The sequence below is a fragment of the Dromiciops gliroides genome, chromosome 6, assembly GCF_019393635.1.
Source record: "Dromiciops gliroides isolate mDroGli1 chromosome 6, mDroGli1.pri, whole genome shotgun sequence".
In the NCBI taxonomy this organism is placed as follows: Eukaryota; Metazoa; Chordata; class Mammalia; order Microbiotheria; family Microbiotheriidae; genus Dromiciops; species Dromiciops gliroides.
Window position 1 is genome coordinate 149151595 of NC_057866.1, and position 18723 is coordinate 149170317.

Sequence of the window (18723 nt, forward strand, 5' to 3'; positions counted from 1 at the left end):
TATAGCTTCCAAGTTCCAACCAGAATTTAAATTCCTTCAATTTGAATAATAGAATTATGAGATTTGAAAATATAAGATTGTTATAATGCCATAGGTTGGGGGTGAGGTATGTGAAAATATTGCTAAGTTGAATATAATTTTTCAAGTACAAATGTACAATAATCAAATGAAAGCTTTTTGTTGATTTGTTGTTATATGTACCTTAACATTATAGCAAAAATAAATTATCAAGTAGATTCATGTAATGGATAATGGGTTACTCTCAGAGTCAGAAGCACCAGTGTTTAAATTCTACCTTTGACAAATGGCAGCTTTTAGAGTATGGATAACTCACAGCAATTTAAGGACTCTATACAATTCCTTAGTGCAGAAATTTGAACATCTATGGAGGTAGTTAACTACAATACCGGAAGTTCTCTAACCTAATGAAATACTAGGGCTAGGAGAGGGGAAAGATATGAGGGGGGGGTGGAATAGTGAGAAAATTGTTACCTTCTGGCTATTGACTCTCAAATCTATAAACCTATAGCCCCTTACTGTATTCCTTACCTTATCATCAGTCCTGTTTCTTAACTAAAGTTCCACTTTGTTGACACGTTGCTAATTGGCTCATTGCATACAGTGCCAGGATATTAAAAAGGAATATCTGACTTGGAATTCTGCCTTAGACATGTAGCGGTTGTTATGACCTAATTTCTCTCAACCACAAGTCACTTATCATCTCAGTTTCCCCATCTATAAAACAGGAATAACAATAGCACCTACCTCGCAGGATTGTTGTGAGAAACAAATGATATAATAGATAAATGATAGATAGATGATTGATATACACACATATGCATATGTGTGTGTTTGTGTAAATTAATTTGCAAACCTTAAACCCCAATGTAAATGCTAGTTATTGTCATATTTTTTTTCATTTCTAGCTCCAAAATCAAACTCAACATCTTTTCCCTAAAACCCTGCCCTATTCTTAACTTTCCTATTTCTCTCCATTATATAATTCCTTTTCTGGTCCTCTAAGCTTGAAGATATGGATCCATATCAGAAGCAGTTTTTCCTTTATTAGCATTATCTATTTGGATAAACCAAAGTTCTTTTGATTTTTTTCCAACTGTTGTTCCTTTCAGTTCCTATAACTTCTACCATAGTCCAGGCTGCAGTTGTCTAACAAGACTTTCAATATATTATCCGGCTTTTTTTATCTATCTAGTTCAGTACCAGCAGTTTAATTTTCCTAAAATGTTACATTTCTCTAGTTACTCTATGCTCAAAACCTGTTAACAGCTTCCATTTTATATAGGATCAGTTCTCAACTTCCTTCTTTCACCTATGCAAATCCTTTCTTTACTTCAGGGACTGAACAAAGTCACATTACCTCTTTGAATCCTTTCTAATAGGTCTCCCACAGGTGGCCATTCTGAACTGAATTCTGGCAAGAGTAAATTGAATTCCTCTTGAGACTACAAAGGGACGGAAGTATGTATCTCCCAGAGAGAATAAAAGCTTGTATCTCCTCCTAGATCCTAACACAGGACTCTGCAAATAAATAATAATGTAATTTGGCTGAACTAAATAGGGATCATATTTCAGGCAGATGTAAATTTCAAAATCTGCTACATACTATTAGATGACAATACATCTCACCTATGGAGGAAATATTTATTTATTTAAAGTGTTGAGTTCCAAATTCTATCCCTCTCTCATTCCCTTCCTCCCTACCCTCCTCCCTCCCTGAGGTGGTAAGCAATCAGATATAGGTTATACATGTGTAATTATGTAAAACATTACCATATTAGTCATTTTAATATAAAAAAATTTCAAGAAAAAAAAGACAAAGCACAAAATAGCACGGTTCAGTCTGTGTTCAATCAATATCAGTTCTTTCTCTGGAGGTGGTTATTATGCTTTATCATTAGTCCTTTGGGATTCTCTTGGATCATTGCATTATTTGGAGGTTTTTTAGAGTGATCATGTTGTGAGTTCCGAAAGTTTACTGCCTTTCCTCTGCCAACTTGTCTCTGCCACAGAAAATTAATGGAGGAAACTTAGAGGGTAGAAACAATACAATTACTTCACATCTGATATTGTTATCGATGCAATGTCAGAATCCCACATGTCTAGGCCTTAGTTTCCTCAAAGCAGTAGTGTTTACTGGTTTGTTTTTTTGTTTGTTTTTGTTCTGTAATGTACTCACAGCCTAGCAGATTTTTGTTTGTTTGCTTTAATAATAAAAAAAAAAATTTGAGAAAGCATGCCAACTTCCCCACCTTCAAATATCTACATGCATGTGCACGTGCATGCACGCACATACACACAAACACTAGGAAAATATCACCTCTCTAAAAAATTCAAAAAGGTAAATATCAGCATCTATTGTAGGTGACGAGAACTCATGGAGAGCTGCATATGGAGGTTTCAGTTGGACAGAAAATTAATTTTTAACCTTAAAAGATCACCACAATACATGTGTCAGATCATCAAGTCCATATTATAAATGATTTAAAATCTCTATGACATCCTTGTGATCTTCCAGTTATTATTTAAAGATATACAAAGAAGAAACATCAACTAGCTCTGTAGAGCACTGGGTGGCATAATGCATCATGAAGACCTGAGTTCAATTCTTACTTCAGAGCTTATTAGTTGTATAACCTTGGACATATCACTTAACCTCTATCAGTTTCTAAGGTTTTTCAACTATAAAATCATAATGCTAATAGCACCTATTTTCCAGAGATTAGGGGAGGCTTAAATAAGATAAAATATATAAAGTTCATTGCAAACTTTATAGCACTCTGTAAATGGTAGTTATCATCATCATCATCATCAACAGTATTATTTTTATCCCTAGACAAACAATTAAATTTTATATAGTCCTATTAGTTAGAAATAGTTACTTTTGGTTTGTTTTCTTATGCCAGGTCTAAATCTTCTATTCAGTTTTGATTAAAGTGATTAAAAATCTTCTCATCTAGTTAAGGTATCAAGATTAAAAATGGGTGGGCTAATTTCAATCAATCAAATATGTAAGACTTTACAATTATCACTTTAAAATAAATTTCTTATTAGACTGGGCACATAATCTCATTGTCAATATCTTTTGGAACTTGAGTCTATCACCTATCATTTTAGTTCTCTCTTACATTGTTGTGTCATATCTTCAAATATGATAAGCTTACAATATATTAATTTGTGTAAGGCACTATTAAATAATACAGGACCAATCACATGTCCATAAAACCTTCTTTGTTTGAAATATACTTATTTTGTTTCATTAAAATTCAGGCCCAGGTATGAACTATTAAAGTTATGCAAATGCTATGTATTGAGCAATACCCTATAATTATTACTCTGAATGCCAAGGTATGAAAAAGAAAACAAGCAAGAAAAAAATCTTCTTCTTTTTCTCCTCCTCCTCCTTCTTCTTCTTCCTTCTATTCTCCAGAAGTTGGAACTTATAAAGAGCAAATAAATACTCATAGTCAATAAATACTCATAGTCACATGAACATAGATATCCTAGAGTAAACAAAGTGATATTCAAACAAAAAATAAAACCAACCAATATGAACTAGATTTTGTAAATGTCTACAAATGCAAGCTGGTGTCCTAGGAACTGGATTTGGAGTGTCAGGTGCTTAAAGCTTGCAGAGCTACAAAGAAATATATAACAAATGGCCTGCCTTTAAGGAATTCAGGATAAAAACGAATTGAAAGAAACAGAAAAGCTAGGGAAAGGTCTGTGAGACATTTAAGGAGATGTTTGAAGCAAAGAAGGTATGGATTCTATATCCTCATCATTGCTACCAACAAGTAACTAACAAACTCATTTGGCAATTAAAGAGTGATTTATTTATTTGATATTAATTTTAGCTCCTTAAAATGAGAATTGTGTTATTTCAATAGTTTAAAATGATTTTAAAAACATAAAATGTATTTTCTTCCCTTAAATAACAATTTAATTTTTCCTTTATCATATTTCACAAAGGCAAAGATCCTTTATAGCTTTATGGTTATTTGCCTACTAAGCTGGAGATACTGGGTACAGATTTCAATGAGGCCTTGCCCCTTTTTGATGCAATCATGGTATAGTGCAGGGCTTCTTAAACTTTTCCCAATTCTAACCCCTTTTCACCTGAGAAATTTTTATGCAACCCTGGGTATATAGGTATATAAAATAGGTATATATAACCTTTTACTGTTGTGAATTTTTTTGCTACTTCCACATTGTCACATGACAGTTTAAAAAGCTTTGGTATACTGGAAAGTACCTTACATTTGGAGTCAGTGATATTGGGTTCAAATTCTGTCTATACATATTACATAACATCTGTGTGAAGAAATCAACTAAATTCCCTTGGCCTCATGTTTTTCATCTGTAAAATAAGGGAGTTGAACCAGAGGAGTACAAAACTTTCCTTTAATTGTAAAACTCCATTTCTTCTTTTGGTTGTTCAATCTTTTGCTTTTGATGTATTGTATCTCCTACAGCACAGAAAATTGAAAGATAATTAGGGGTATGAATAAGTCAAATTATTAATTTATAACAACATCAACTTGGGAAACAAGAGGTATTCGAAGAGGTGCTAGAAAGCTGTTCTTGTTATTCCTGAATTTTGTCATTCTTGTCTTGTTCTTTCATTTATTTTGTAAAATTTGCATTAACCTTTATTTTCTGTTACTATATTTACATTCCCAAATACCATCTTTCTCTTCCCCCACCTAAACATGGAAAAAGGGTGGAAATGATCTAATCATCATCCTCCACTCCTCACTATGACATGGTAGACATTTAATAAATGCTAGGTGAGTGACCAAGTAATACTAAGTCCATATATACAACCTGCTGCTAAGTGTAGTGGTTTCTACCTTTATGACACTTATCATACAGCAACCCCCTCCCCACCCACCAACTTCTTTATGTTCAACTAGCTACCTTCCTGTTGCAAGCCCATATCACCTCACATCTGGATGGCTATAATACTGTTGTGGTTAGTCTCTTTGCTTGAAATCTCTCCACAATAAAATGTATTCTACATTCAGCTCCCCAAATTATTATCCTGATGTGCAGATCTGACCATGTCACCTCCCTACTCAATAAACTCTGAAGGCTCCTTATTGCAGACCCAAATGAGAAAAGCCTGTTTTAAAATTCTTCCACAACCTGGTTCCTTAGTGTCATGATGGAAAAGGTGGTAGGGTCCTTAGTTATTCCTCAATAAAGAATTACACCCTCAAACACAGTCCAATTAGAATTAGAATATTGGGGTTTTTTGTTTATTTTGTTTTGTTGTTGTATTTTTGGCACTAGGGGAGGCTACCCAGAGGGAAGTCAAAGACTTCTACTCAAGGGGAGAAGAGCTGAAAAACATTCTCCTTGAAGAACTGAAAGAAGGCAAAAGCTTTTGCAGAGGATAGTTGGGGTGTGCACCTCAGAGTGGAAAGTTCCTTTTTGGGAAGGGGTGGAGAAATCCTGGATACGTGTTGAAGGAGATTTTTTTTTTAAATGATAGAATTAACACTAAAGGTCAGGACTATCTACTAGCTCTGGTCAGGTAGTAGCCATGCCTAAATGACTTTCCTGCTATAGAATTTTATCTCCCCTTACTTCTTAGTTGTGTCTGTTGTGATATCTAGTGCGTCAATCTAAACTCTAATAATCCCTTTATTCCTCAAAATGTCTCTCCTCTTATCTGTTCATCTATGGTTTTGTTTCTCACAGAAGGAACTTCTTCTGATTTATCCTAAGCCCCATGTCACTTACTTATGACAAGTTACTCCCCTCCACAAACTTTATGATCCAGCTATACTAGCCTCCTTGCTGTTCCTTACCCTCAATACCCCATCTCCTCATTCTGTACCTTTTTCACTGGCTGCTCCACCATGCCTACAATGTTCTTGTTACTCACCATCTCCACCATCCCATCTTCTGCAAGAGGATCTCTGCTAATGCCTTTCCTCTCAGAAGACCTACCATTTACTTTATTTGTATCTTGTATATACAGATATATATATATATATATATATATATATATATATATACACATATATACACACACACACACACACACACACATATATAGTTTCTCCTGTTGACTTGTGAGCAACTTGGGGTAGAGGGACTGGGTCGGTCGGTCTGTCTCTCTCTCCTTTCTGTGAATCTTCAGCACTTAGAGTACCAAGGACACAATATATATTTAATAAATGTTTATTAACTGTTGACTGACTGAAATAAAGCAGACAAAATGAATAAATGAATTATGGTGGTATATGCATGGTTTTGCATCTATTGTCTCCTAACTGTGAATTCTTCTGGGCTAACCAAATCCATTATAAGTACATAGACTTAAGTTTAGACATCACCTCATATTTCATCATTTTAAATTTTGCTTTTAGTACTAGTCCCATCCTACATTGTGTAAACTTTGGAGAAGAGCATAATTTTATAAAAGGAAAATAGTTCACAAAATGATGATTTTCAAAGTAACTGTCTGTCAAGGGATCAAATGAATTATGTTTATATTTTAACAATGGAAAAGATTGAGCATACAATATGCATACTTTAAACTTTTTTTATTTTTTATTTCAAGTTTCATTACTTATAGCCATACAGTACAGAGTAAGTGCTAAGATGTGGGGGAATCTAAGGTTATATTGGCAGAGGATTTCATTGATCTTTTCAAGTGTGGAAGTAAGCAAAATAATTGGATTTTTAAAAATAATCCCCATTTAGTCACAGGGTGGTTTTATCTTGAGATATTTTATCTCGGATCAAGTATAGTGAACATTGCAAGTGGTCATTTTAAACTTCTAAAACGATTCCATTTGCCTCATCAAGCCTTCTATTACATCATGAAAAGGAAAAAACAAAATTCAGTGGTGTTTTTGTATTTACCAGTAGCCTAAGAGAAAATACAAAGGAAAATGAATAGAATATCTTGAAGATAACCTTTGCTATTCTGTGTTTGTTCTTGACCTGCAGCTTAATTATCCTATCTGGTTAAATGTTCTTAAGTGGTTATATAATTCACCAATGTTGACTCATTTCTGAATAAGTTTTCAGTCTGGAGATTCTATGGATTCCCCTTAAAGTCTTGTTATTATTCATGATGTTCATATGGCTTTTATAAAATGTGAAATGGACAGCATTGCAGAGAGTTCTTTATTTGGATTATAGATTTCTCTGTGGCTCTTATTTTGATGTAGAAAATTCCCCATTTTTTTGTTTTTGTTTTTGTTTTTTTTGTTTTTGCAGAGCAATGGGGGTTAAGTGACTTGCCCAGGGTCACACAGCTAGTAAGTGTCAAGTGTCTGAGGCCAGATTTGAATTCAGGTACTCGTGAATCCAGGGCCAGTGCTTTATCTACTGCACCACCTAGCCACCCCCAAATTTCCAAGTTTTTAAAATTAGATTATGCCACATGTATTCTCAGAATAAAATGTACTTAAAATGAGGATGTGAATTTTGCTGAAACTAAAAAAAAAACAACACATAATTTAGTACATCTTTCAAGCTACAGTCATTTCTCACTTGTCAAATTGATAATGTTTGGGTAAATATGGTATTTTCTCATAACTGGTTAGTGTATTGAGAAAGGCCCGTCTTATCTCCACTTTGAGAATGTCTCCATTGCCAAGGCCATGTATGTGGGAAAGTAGATCCAATGAGAAGATGACATTTCATCTTGATATGCATTCTTTTTCAGGATTGACAACAAAAGGGTAGCTTTGGGGATTAGAGAAGGTGTGTGCTATATGTCTTTGTTATTTTTCTCCTCATTAAGTTTTGTGAATGTTTTCTTGCAGTTTTCTCTGGAATTCTCTCTACAGCATTGACAATGTTTTTCTAAGACATGGTATGACAATAAAACATCATACAAAAATCTTTAACAGTCTTTGAAAGCTAAGGAATAATTTGGGTATCCTTGTTATATTTCAAATTGAAAAAGCACATAAAAGTCCATGCTTTTAAAAACATCCCCCACCTCCATTTTAATAACAGATTTCCCTTTGTATCATCTTGAAAAAGCACCAGTTCTCTCAGGAATACCAGTGCTTTCAATAAGGATTAGCATTTTCTTTCTTCTACCAATTTATTTCTAAGCCTCAATATTATAGATAAAAATGCTCTTCTTTTTCAAAATTTTAAAATTCAATGAGAAGCCTTTATTTATTTAAAATGTTAAACATTTGCCTCATGTTACATAATCTCGAAGTATGTCAAAATATTTAAATTGAACATTAAGAAACATGCTCATTTCTTTTGGCATATAAAATATATTTAGTACAACTGGCAGCAGATGAGAGATATTCTTGACCACAATCAGAGAGAAAGGGAGGGAGTAAGGAATGGAGGGAATGGGGGAGGGGGTGAAGGATTGGAGAAAGGGAATGTGTGTGTTCCTAGGATCTCAGTCTAAAATCTGGAGAAAAATAAAATGAAATCATAATGTCCATAGTATTTTCATCAGGTACAAAAGATAATGTTAGATATGTTTAATGGATTAGGAAACTATCATCTGATCACTTTGATCCAAGGCCACAACAGCTAAAACATTTTATAGTCACCAAAAGAGAGCCAGGTTGTACAGTGTATTAAATCTGTCCTCAAATAGCCTTGGGCAAAACAGTTAATCTCCATTTGACTCATTTTCTACATGTATAAAATGAACATAATAATATTACCTAAATCCCAGGATTGTTATAAATTTCAAATAAGATATCATTTGTAAAGCACTTAGCACAGTGCCTTATACACAGTAATGGCATTAGAAGTGTTTGTAGTAGTAATAGTAGTTGTAGTAGTAAGCAGCAGCAGTAGTTGTTATGGTAGAAGGAGTAGTAGAAATAGTGGAGCAGTTGTAATATATGGGTCATTTTGGTGGTAATAATAGTAAAAGGAGGAAGAAGAGAAGGAGGAAGAGGAAAAGGAGGAAGAGATGCAGTGATATATTGCTGAGCTGGGAGTCAGGAAGATGAATTCAAATCCAGCTTTGGAGACTTACTAGCTGTGTGACACTGGCCAAGTCATGTAACCCTATTTGCCTCAGTTTCATCATCTATAAAATCAGCTGGAAAAGGAAATGAAAAACCACTCCAATTTCTTTGCCAAGAAAACTCCAAGTGGATTTGCAATGAGTTGGATATTACTTAAAAATTACTGAACAAAACCACAAAAAAGTAGTGGTGGTGGTGGTAGTAGTAGTAGTAGTAGTAGTAGTAGTAGTAGTAGTAGTAGTAGTAGTAGTAGTAGTAGTAGTGGCAGTAGTGGTAGTAGTAGTAGTAGTAGTGGTGGTGGTAGTAGTGGTAGTGGTAGTAGTGGTGGTAATGATGGCAGTGGTGGTAGTAGTGGTTTTGTAATATTCACAGTATTTACAGTGGTAGTATTGGTAGTAGTGGTATTAGTATTAGTAGTGGTATTAGTAATAGTGGTAGTGGTAGTAGTGGTGGTGGTGGTGGTGGTGGTAATATTAGTAGTAGTAGTAGTGGAAGAAGTAGAATAGTAGTAGTAGTAGTGATGGTAGTGGTAGTAATAGGAAGATTAGTAATAGTAGTAGTGGTAATTGGAGGAAGAAGAGGAGAAAGAGTAGTGATAGTTTTGTTTTGTTTTGTTTTTTTGGATTTTTTTTTTTGCAGGGCAATGGGGGTTAAGTGACTTGCCCAGGGTCACACAGCTGGTAAGTGTCAAGTGTCTGAGGCCAGATTTGAACTCAGGTACTCCTGAATCCATGGCCGGTGCTTTATCCACTGCACTATCTAGCCGCTCCCGAGTAGTGATAGTAGTAGCAGTAGTGGTAGTAGTAATAGCAATGCTGGTAATAGTAATAGTAATGGTGGCTGTAGTAGTAACTAAATTGAAAATAATTTCATTCTAAAATAAAAAAATATGGCAGTCCTATAGATTCCAATCAATAAGCAAAAGGTAAAAGGAAGTATATATGCAAAGATTAGTGAATGTTTGGGAATTTAGGAGTACACATTAAGAAGTAACCAATTATGTGTTTGAAAGAATATGTTTTAGACTTAGAGAAATGGAGTGCAATGAAGCATTCTACATCTCTGGACCTATATTTCCTAACCCATAAAATAAAAAAGCTTGGACAAGATTATCACTAAATTCCTTTTAACTCCAAATCTATGATGCTAAGAATGTATTTAATCATAAAGATTTTGAGGAAGAAAGGTTATTAGAGATCACCCCCTCATTAGTGGGAAAGCTAGAACTAGGTCTCAGGCCTCCTGACTCCTATATGGTTCTTTGTGACAGTCAAGAATTGTTTCATGGAATTTCATTTTCTATTTGTCCCCTGGCAGAAACACAGTGCTGAATAGGAATAGAAATGTCTCATGAAAAAGAAATTACCAAAGTAGGTAAACACACTCTCTCTCTCTCTCTCTCTCTCTCTCTCTCTCTCTCTCTCTCCCCCTCCGTCCCTCCCTCCCTCCCTCCCTCATTCTCCCTCTTTATATATACATACATATGCTTGTGTATGTATATTGTATTATTTAAAATTCTAAATGTGGGTTCTAATCTGTCCCCCCAGTTGTGGGGGGAAACTGACTAAAATCACTGATAAATGAGTTTAGGTTTTTAAGGATTTATTGAAAGATAGTAAAATAAAGAGAAAGATTGGGAACAGATTTCCTATAACCTGGCAATCCTAAACTTCCTAAGCTCCCTCTTCTGAAGTCTTCTGCCACCACACCGATCTCTCTCACCAAAAGAGGCTTCATGTTCCCCTCCCAGAAATGGGAGGTTCTTCAAGCTGATTGTCTAGTGTCATTCAAATTCATTGGTTCACTGGACCTGAAGGTGGTCTCGATGTAAAGTTCAAAGTTTTTAACTTCTGAGAACATTACTTTCTTAAGTACCCTTAAGTACCAGCCAGATGTGCTTACAATCTGGTAAACCATCTACAGTCAGTCTCCTTATCCAATTTAATCAGTTTAAATCAGTCTCCAGGTGGGCCCCCAGAGTATCTGCTAAATCTCATCTATCACATTCCATGATCTTGACAATATACTTGTATTTGCATAGTTTATATATATATATATATGCATACAGTATATACACAAATTAACATATATGTGTGTGTAATATATATATACATACATACATATATATATATATATATATATATATATATATATATATATATATATATATATATATATATATATATATATATATATATATATAGTGAGAATTGGAATGACATCCCTGCTGGAGAGATGCTGTAGGGAAGCTCCGCCATGAAGAGAAGCTGTGTGAGGACAAGCCATGTGGCATTAGCCTCCAGAAGCTGGCCAGGTTGCAGCTGTAGAGCTGCCTGTGAGTTCTGTCAATCAAAGCTACCAACCAATTAGCTTGGAGGTCTGTATGTGTGTGGACAGCCCTGTTTCTGGTTTTGAGGGAGGCTTCTGGGAGGAGGAAGGGTCGAGGGGGCTCTTTTGCCCGGGACCTCGTGTGGAGTAGAGCAGAGATGCTGGCTCCCTTATGAAGGCATCTTGGCCTCTTTCTCTCTCCTCACCAAATTCTTATGCTCCTTAATAAATACTTAAAAGCCTAAACTCTTGCTAAAGCTTCTAATTTCTGGCAACCACTCAATAGATTTTTAGACAATTTAGCTAGAATTTTAGCCCCTTACTGATGACAACTTTACAATATATATACATATACACACATGTGTAGACATTTATACATATACACAAACTTACAGAGAGAGTTCTAACACTATCTCCCACTCTCCCTGTCATAAACAAAACATAAAATTAGGAGATGGGTTTACAGTTGGAATTCCCTCATTCTTTTCTATAGTGTCATAAAAACTCAGTGAATCAAACTAGCATTTATTAAGTACCTCCTACATGGCAGGTGCTATGCTAAGCCCTGGGGAATACAAAGAAAGGGGAGAGGGGGAAATAGTACTTCTGTATTGAATGATATCACTCAAGCTGTTTAGGACAGATGATTGCTCTTGGTATTCCATAAGATTGCCACTGGAAAAAGTTCTCAATGTCTTCCAGCATCTTCCCATACCTACCAACCTAAATTGTCAAAAATGAACTAATTTTGACAGTAAATCCCTGTTGATACAATCTAGGTTCCTTTCCTTTTATTCCATCCCACATTAAAAGGAAAAAAGTAATAATTGGTTATGATGTTCCTCCTATTCAAATAATTTCTTAACCAATTAGGTTTTTTTATTAAATAATTAAACCATGCTAAAATTCTATTTGGCTGATAAAATCTGCAATTTGTGCCTAAAATTATTGGTATTAGATGCCTAACCCCTCAGCCATGCCAGGCCTGCTGGCCCCTAATGCTACTGCCCTTCACTAGCAATGCATTAAGACTGGAGAAAGAAGCAGTCACTAGAGAAGCTTGGGTTTGTCCACCAATATAAAGTCTCATAAGAACTTTCCTAAGAGTTGGAGAAAGAAGAGAGAGAATTTTTCTAATGTGGTTTTTATTACCCTCTCCTGTACCCCTGCCATCCTTAGGGCTCTGGGAATATGTTGGTTAGGCCCTTGCCCTTAGTACATATTAAATTATCTACACTTCTTTAACCTCTCCCTTTTAATTATTCAGTTTAGTTACTTGAATCTGGAACTCTGCCACTTCCTCTATACCATGATGACGGCCACCAAAGAACATATTGCTAGTAAAACCAGGACCTGAAATGTGATCAAACACTGAAGGTGATCTACAGACAAACACTTCTTGATTCCTTTGTACATAATGGTTCTTATTCTTTTCAGGTATCAATTATGACCAGATCATTAGATTGTCTCAAATCATAAACATCACTGATCTCTGCTAGAATGGAAACAGTTTTACTGGTCAAAGGGAGCAGGTGTTCTTTGTTCTGCTTCTATGTCTATTCATGAATAACCTTTTTTAATGGTGTCTTGTTATAGACCCGATGAAGAGTCACTTGTTTTCTAGATCTTCAATGGGCATAGTTCTTTATTTTATGCTATTTCAACTAAGTCCTTTGTGAAAGACATGAAACCAAAGATTCTTTGAAAGATTTAAAAAAGTCATAAGATTTGGTATTTTAAGTGCTTGTCATACATAGTAGACTGTAGACAACTTCCATATAGCATTCATCTTAAACAGTAAAAATATACTACATAAATGATACATGCTCATGAAATATGTTTGAAGAGAAAGAGGAAATAGAAAAGAAGAATGAAGCAAGATTAAAGATTGTAAATGGGATAAAATAGCAGAAACTACCATGAAAAAAGGTACTATGTTGCCTGTGATCTTAGAAAATTATTTAAGGATTTTCCTAGATTATGCCCCAAATGATAGCCACACTAGGCACACATAAATATAGCACTATTCATTTCAATGCATCTTACTACAAAATTGGCCTTTTTTTGTCTGTCATACCACACAACTGACTTATTTTGCACTTTGAAGTTTTACTAAATTCTCCAAATCAATCCCTCTCCCTCTACCTCTCGACTTGTTGACTAACCAGATATCTCTGATATTTCTGATCCCATACTGGTGCCACATTTTTTTAACACTGAGGTAGATTGTGATACTTATTCCAATTACATTTCATGTAATTGTATCAGATCTATCATTTGTACCTATTGTGATCTTTGGGGATCCTAATAATGTCACTGACAATCTTAACTATTTCCTCCCTTCTAGTTTTGTGTCACCTAAAAATTTAATAAACCTGCTATCTTTGACTATCTGAGAATGTTCTATCTTCATTCTATTTAAATCTTGAAGCTACTGCCCTGTATTTCCATTTTAAGTTCTCTGTTCTAAATATCTTTCCTCTTCCTGTTAGATGTGACACATCACTCACCATCCTGGGCAAGCTGTCTTTTCTTCCTTCCGAAGTGGTTTCAATATATTCCATCCAGTACCTTGTAGGCATTTCCCTGACAGATGTAAGGTCCCACTTATTGACAATTTTACAATTTGCTTTTGTGACTGTTGATAACTACCCAAAAGAGACAGCTTTAAGAAGAATACATTTTAACCCCTAACGCAAATGGAAATGCATGTTAATTCAATTTTCTTTACTGTCATTCCACATTGGTTTAGGTAGACTGAATTTTAGGTAGAACTTTAAAACTGTGGTTAAGACATAAAACCTTGTAAGGTTTTAGAATTCTCAACTTTTTTTAATTTAGTCCAGCATATAAATTAATGGTTTCATTATTAATAGGGAGTAGCATTGTGAATTGTTACTCCCTATTAAACAATTCCCAATGAAAAATCCTATCCTGAACATAAATTTTGATAACAAAACAAAGAAGAGAAAACATTTAGCTGGAATCAAGTAGGAACAAAGTGATGTAGGAAAAGAGAAACTGAGACCACCAAATATTTCATAATTTTTCTGGTGTTAGCCTTGATTGCCAGTATCACTTAGGCACCTTGTATTAGATGGATAGAAAACTGGCCCTGAAGTCAGGAGTTCAAATGCAACCTCAGCCTCTTCTCTGTGTGATCCTGGGCAAGTCACAACCCTTATTTGCTTCCCTTTCCTCATCTATAAAATTAATAGGGAGTAGCTAGCACCACAGTGGGTAGAGTTCTGTGCTACAGTCAGGAAGGCTCATCTTCCTGAGTTGAAATCTGTCTTCAGGCACTTAATATCTATGTGGCCCTTGGAAGGTCAATTAACCCTGTTTGCCTCAGTTTGCTATCTGTGAAATCAATGGAGAAGGAAATGGCGAATTGCTCCAGAATCTTTGCCAAGAAAACTCCAAAGGGAGTTGGACATAAGGAGTTGGACATGATTGAAAAATGACAACTGATGATTTAATAATTCAAGCCTTGAATTTTTACTATTTACGGATAAACTTAAAAATAATCACCTTAGGCTTCAAAAATCTATTTCTATAAAAGAGTTGCTTTTTTTTTTTACCAATTGCAATCACCATGTTCATGTATATGTGTTTGTACTTTTTTTTTTTGTGTGTGTGTGTGTGTGTGTGTGTGTGTGTGTGTGTGTAGGAAAGGTAGCATGGTACAGTGGTGTGAAAATGGATAACTTGATTTGCTTGAATTCCCCAATTTTCCAGGTAATCAGAACAATTGTGTGAGGACTGGATAGATTGTCTAACATACCAACAATCCTTTGCAGTGACTATAGTAAACCCAGCTGGAATATTAGCAGCTCTGAAGCCAATTAAGCTCATATGAGCATTGAAGCCAATCCTGAACTATTTGGTAATGGTGGTTAATAGACCTTCAAGAGATATCTCTATCTCCAAAGACTTACCTGACTGCAAGTTATGAGTCTATGAACATATCCTTTTTTATGGTCTTATTGCCTTCAGCCCTCCCCTGATTTTGGTTATGGGGATCTCAGAATTAACCTGTTTTTTGAGAGATCTCTTTATCAAGACATCTCCTAATCAAGCCTTGAGCTGTGAGCTGTTTATCACCAAGATCAACAAGGATGCCTTCTGAGTTGTGTATCAAAGGTCACATCCTTGACCCTTGGAATTCCTCACTTCCTCTTCTCTTGGCAACAGAGCCCCCTGACTCATTCCTTTCTACTCCTCCCTTTCCCTCTAAGATTTCTTAACTACTTTTGTTTAAAATGTATATAAACCCACACAATAGGACACCTGGTGTCCTATTCAGTATAAACTGGATAGTACCCATGTGGCATGTTATATTTTTCTTTCCTTCCCTGCTTTGATTTTACAAATATTGTCTTTCTCTGATTTCCTTCCCATTTAGGAAGGTGATTTAAATCTCGAGAACTTGCCTTAGCATTCTCCAGTTTTCCCCTTTGGGGAAAGAGATCTAAACTCTACCAAGAGAGTGTCTGTCTTGGTTTACAATGGCTAGAGAGCTGGTTTTGGAAATGGGAACTGTCTTTAATCAAATGCAGTCTATGAAATGTACTGACTCTGAACAAATAATTTAGTCTCTTAGCACCCCTGGACAACTCTCTATGACCATGTTACAGAAGAGGAGCTGATCTGCATTGGCACATATAAGTTGTCAATAGGAGCTTCCTATACCAATGAAATCACATTTCAGTTGAAAAGAAAATCAACAACACATATGGTACAGGTAGAAGGAAAGGAAGGAAAGGGAGCGGGGAGAGGGAGAGAGGGAAAGGATGAGAACATAGATATCTTGGTTAGCTGCACTTGATTTGCTCCCTGTGGTTTTCCTAGCCTCCATTAAAGTTCTTTTCTGATGACTTATTTCAGTATGGAGGTTATGCAACTTTAGGTTATTTGAGCAAAAGACAAAATCTTGCAGATCCTAGAAACTAGAAAAGGCTCTGAATCTAGTCCTGATGATATTATGTATGTTGATAGAAAACCATCTTCAGTAAGGTTATCGAGACTCATCACTAGGGTGACTATATGGTAGTAATGGTGGTGGTGTTTATGATAACAAAAAAAATAACTGATATCCCTATACTGCTTTAAAATTTACATAGTGCTTTATGTTCTATAAATCACAGGGGCCTGATGAAAACACCAAGATCAGTACTCAAGTTATAATCTACACGTTGCTTTATGAAGGCAATGAGATTCCTAGAGGTGAGGTTCTAGACCCACTGTAATTTTTGATGAGTTTTTAATCAAGCAGAGATGACATCTGCATAAGTGAAAAGAATTTCCACATTAATGAAATCTTGTATTCCCAAAGTAAAGTGAGGTTTAGCTCAGCTCAGCCTCAGCAATAGTGTGGGAGCCAATTGTCTGATTGTTGATTTGTAGAGGTGACCCTCCTAAGAAACAAAATCCTTCCCCAGGTTATTGAATACATTCGTTTGATACAAAACAAGGACCAGCAGGGCTCCACAGTAGAAGCCCACTCAGGAAGGTAAGTGTACAAATTGGCTTCAGACACAGTAGCTGTAAGACCCTAAGTGATTATTTAAATGCTATCTCCCTCAGTTTTTTTCAACTGCAAAATGGGGATGATAAGAGCACCTGACTCCAAGGGTTGCTGTGAGGATTTATAAAGTAATATGTAAACCCTAAAGCCCAATACAATGCTTAACATCATCATTGGCCAGTAATATCTGATTATGGTTTTAAGACTCATATTTTTCGACCCTGAGCAGAGTTTGTATGCTGAGCCGACTGGGGCCTGCGGGAGCCTGATCACTACGACTGCCACCTGAGCCATCCCGTGGATAGTGGTGGATGATGTGAAGGTGGAGGGTGCATTTCCTGTCACCATGCTGCCAGGTGATGGTGTGGGGCCTGAGCTCATGCATGCTGTTGAAGAAGTTTTCAAGGCAGCCAGTGTCCCTGTGTAGTTTCAGGAATATCACCTGAATGAGATGCAGAACATGGCCTCCGAAGAGAAAATGGAGCAAGTACTGAGCTCCATGAAGGAAAACAAGGTTGCTATTATTGGAAAAATTCACACCCCAATGGACACAAAGAACAAGAGGGACTTGGCCTCTTATGACATGCGGCTCAGGCACAAGCTGGACCTGTTTGCCAATGTTGTCCATGTCAAGAGCCTCCCGGGTACCAGACTCGACACAACAACCTGGACTTGGTGATCATCCAGGAGCAGACCTAGGGAGAATATCGCTCCTTGGAGCATGGGTGAGATCGAATGTTTAAAGATCGTCATTAGTGCCAAGTCCCAGAGAATTGCCAAATTCGCCTTTGACTATGCCACCAAGAAGGGGCAAGGGAAGGTCACAGCCATATACAAAGCCAACATTATGAAGCTGGATGATGGGCTTTTCCTGCAGTGCTGTGAGGAGGTGGCTGAGCTATACCCCAAAATCAAGTTTGAGACCATGATCATAGACAACTGTTGTATGCAGCTGGTGCAAAATCCATACCAGTTTGAGGTGCTAGTAATGCCCAATCTCTATGGAAACATCATCGACAACCTGGCAGTGGGTCTGGTAGGAGGCACTAGTGTGGTTCCTGGTGAAAGCTACAGTGCCTAATATGCCATTTTTTAAACAGGTGCAAGGCACCCATTTTCCCAGGCTGTGGGCAGGAATATTGCCAGCCCCACTGCTATGTGCTGTCTGCCAGCAATATTCTGAGGCACCTCAACCTGGAATATTACTCCAATATGATTGATGAAGCTGTGAAGAAGGTGATCAAAGTTGACAAAGTTTGGACTCGGGACATGGGCAGCTATGGCACCACCTCTGACTTCATCAAGTCTGTCATCAGTCACCTGCATCCCCCTCATGGGGGCTAGAACCTTCCCATTTCCTTATCTTGTCTTTGAATAGAGCCCCTGGACTACTTCCCACCCCCCAGCTTTCATCCCTGGACCACATGGAGGATCCTGCCTCTGCCCCCATTCCATGAGATCAGATCTCTCCCCCCAACAGCTAGTTTGTGCTTTTGTCTCAATAAAAATATGGACCAGAGTCAGGGTCCTTTATGCTTAAAAAAAAAAAGACTCATTTTTCACACAGGAGGAAAGAAAGAAGCAGAAAGCAATACAGTGCAATGAGCAAATTAGGCCAGACCACATGTCTTGCCACAACATAACTAGGGTGAAGAGAGAACACTATCTTTGTGACCACAAAGAATTCATTTCAATTCTGTGGACTTCAATCCTAACAAATGTCTATCCTAAAAAAAGTCTTTAATATGAGTAGTTTAGACTAGCTGAGGGGTTCTTAACCTTCTTTAGGTCATGGATCCTTTTCAGTCTAGTAAAGTCTATGGACCTTTTCTCAGAATAAGGTTTTTAAATATACAAAGTCATGTGTAT

The 18723-nt window shown here is 36.5% G+C and overlaps 1 pseudogene; it reads left to right on the top strand.

The window, feature by feature from the left end:
* Positions 1-9220: 9220 nt before the first annotated feature.
* On the top strand, positions 9221-18198 carry LOC122732584 (annotated as a pseudogene).
* The last annotated feature ends 525 nt before the right edge of the window (positions 18199-18723 follow it).